The following is a 2,976-nucleotide window of genomic DNA, read 5'->3' as shown; positions in this document are numbered from 1 at the left end:
AAAAAATTTTAAAAAGCCGAACAGTAATACTTACCTCAGTACCCTTGTGAGTACGTTTTTGTTTCTATTGATTTGTAACGAAGCCGCTTAGGTCGCTTTCCAAAATTCTTTAAAAAGCATCTCCAAGAAATATTGTGGTCAGAGAATCCAGAAACCTGGGACAATTTAACACCCACTTACGCTTCCTTCTGTATGGCCCAGACACTTAAAGTCTGCAGCCGGAGTAGGTTGCTTTAGAATTGCCTTCCCTTCTGAAAGGGCCTGAGGCCCTTTGGCTTGGGCAACAAACCTGAAGGCTGTCTCAGTCCCAGAGCTTAGATGTTGTTCATGGCCATCATTTAGATAATATATAGTTTTTTAAGTTTCAACAATCAAAATTCTACAAAGGAGATTAACAAGAATATAATTTCACATTTTATGCATGTTGAAGTAAGTAACCACGCTGGGCCGGCCTGAGGCTTTTATGATTTGTTTTAGAGTTGGTGTGCTGGGCCCCGAGGTTTTTTCTGTTTTGTTTTAGAATTAGGCTTTTACATCATTTGAACCCAGGAGGCGGAGGTTGCAATGAGCCAAGATCACCCTGATGCACTCCAGCCTGGGGGACAGAATGAGACAAGTCTCAAAAAAAAAAAAAAAAAAAAGGTGAGACTCGTTTTGAAAAAAAAAAAAAAAGCCAGACACGGTGGCTCATGCCTGTACTCCCAGCACTTTGGGAGGCTGAGGCAGGCGGATCACTTGAGACCAGGAGTTCAAGACCAGCCTGGCCAACATAGTGAAACCCCCGTCCTTACCAAAACTACAAAAATTAGCTGGGCATTGTGGCAAGCGCCTGCAATTCCAGTTACTCAGGAGACTGCGACAGGAGAATCGCTAAACCTGGGAGGCAGAGGCTGCAGTGAGCCGAGATTGTGCCACTGCACTCCAGCCTGGGGGACAGAGCAAAATTCCACCTCAAAAAATACAAATAAATAAATAAATAAAAGAATTGGGGACTCACTGTTTTGTCCAGGCTGGACTACAACTCCAGAGTTCCAGGGATTCTTTTGCCTCAGCCTCTGGAGTAGCTGGGTCTAGAGCTTGCAACCCCATATCCAGCTCCAGACCTGTATTTTTTGAGGGAATATTCAATCGGTGTGAAGGAAGAGAAAAGAAAATCACTGTGCATGAAAGCAGACTTTAAGTTGTTCTGAGACTGCTGAGAGCATTCAGGCTGGGAGAGGAATGGTTTCCAGGTTGAGAAAAACAAGGAGACATGGGTCCTTGGTAGAAATCTTTGGGAGCTTTTATTTCAATGTGGGTTCAGAAGCCTGTTACTGTCTGTGATGGCTCACACCTGTAATCTCAGCACTTTGGAAGACCAAGGTGGGAAGATCACTGGAGCCCAGGAGTTCGGGTCCAGCCTGGGCAACATAGTGAGACCTGTCTCTACAAAAAAATTAAAAAAATCACTGGATGTGCTGGCTTACGCTTGTATTCTCAGCTACTCTGGTGGCTGAGGTGGGAGGATCACTTGAGCCCAGGGGGTCAAGGCTGCAGTGAGCGGTGATCATACCACTGCACTCCAGCCTGGGTGACAGAGCAAGACCCTGTCTCAAAAGAAAGAAAAAAGAAAGAAACCTGGGACTGTCATCCAGTTGTCTACAGTATCAGTCCCTTAGCTTGGAATTTCAGGCTCGTTTTCTGTTCGTTTGTTTGTTTTTTTGAGACAGCTCCTCATTCTGTCGCCCAGGTTGGATTGTGGTGGTGTAATCTCAGCTCACTGCAACCTCCACCTCCTGGGTTCAAGTGATTCTCATGCCTCAGCCTCCCAAGTAGCTGCAATTACAGGTGCGTGCCTTGTAATACCACGTGCGTTGTAATACCATGCCTGGCAAATTTTTGTATTCTTAGTAGAGATGGGGTTTCACCATGTTGGCCATGCTGGTCTCAAACTCCTGACCTCAGGTGATCCACCCACTTTGGCCTTCCAAAGTGCTGGGATTACAGGAGTGAGCCACTGCACCCAGCCTTCAGGCTTCCTAATATGTCCACAACGTGCTTTTCCCATGGAATCTCCCATTATTCTTTTAAACATGCAACTGTGATTTATTCTCTGTCATCCATATGTTTTGCTTTCATGACATTGCTTTCTCGGTTCATCCTAAATGGGTTACTTTGTGGCTGTGCCTACTTCAAACATCAATTTGGTGGCTCACACCTATAATCCCAGCACTTTGGGAAGCAAAGGCAGGCAGAACACGAGGTCAGGAGTTTCAGACCAGCCTGGCCAATATGGTGAAGCTCCATCTCTACTAAAAATACAAAAATGAGCTGGGCGTGGTGGCAGTTGCCTGTAATCCCAGCTACTCGGGAGGCTGAAGCAGGAGAATTGCTTGAACCCGGGAGGCAGAGGTTGCAGTGAGCCCAGATCACACCACTGCACTCCAGCCTGGGTTGACAGAGCACGACTCCATCTCAAAAAAAAAAAAAATTCACTTCTTCCAGAGTGCACTTTTATGTACAATTTAATGCACTTCCCACCACCAGTGATGCCCCTTTTCTAAATTCACCCAATCATATATTGCCCAGTGATACTGATTTTTATTGCAGTTTTACTATTGAACTCCTAGATATTGATTTCTATCTTCAGGTGCTTCTGTCTTGTGTAATGGATGTATTTCATGTACTTCCTCAGATTTCCTTTGCCTTGTTTGTTTTCTGTACCCATAATCATTTGCTCTGCTTGTGGCTCACCAGTTGCATTTCTGGAATCTCTGGCTTCTCCTGCCACTTCTGAACAATGCAGGAGCTGACTTCTCAGTGGCTGCTAGGGCCTGGGTAATGCATGCTGGGAGTATGGGGGGGTCACTCCCCATGGACTAACTTTTGCCAGCTGAAACCAATGGACTGAGTAAGCACAATACTTAAATTCCCTTTTCTCCTTCCTTCCGAGGATGCGAGGATGGTTTCTCCAGTGTGTCTGGAGACAGGCAAGAC

The sequence above is a fragment of the Mandrillus leucophaeus genome, unplaced genomic scaffold (genome assembly GCF_000951045.1).
Source record: "Mandrillus leucophaeus isolate KB7577 unplaced genomic scaffold, Mleu.le_1.0 Scaffold199, whole genome shotgun sequence".
Classification (NCBI taxonomy): domain Eukaryota; kingdom Metazoa; phylum Chordata; class Mammalia; order Primates; family Cercopithecidae; genus Mandrillus; species Mandrillus leucophaeus.
The sequence above is the reverse complement of the archived record's forward strand: the minus strand, read 5'-3'. Positions refer to the sequence as shown.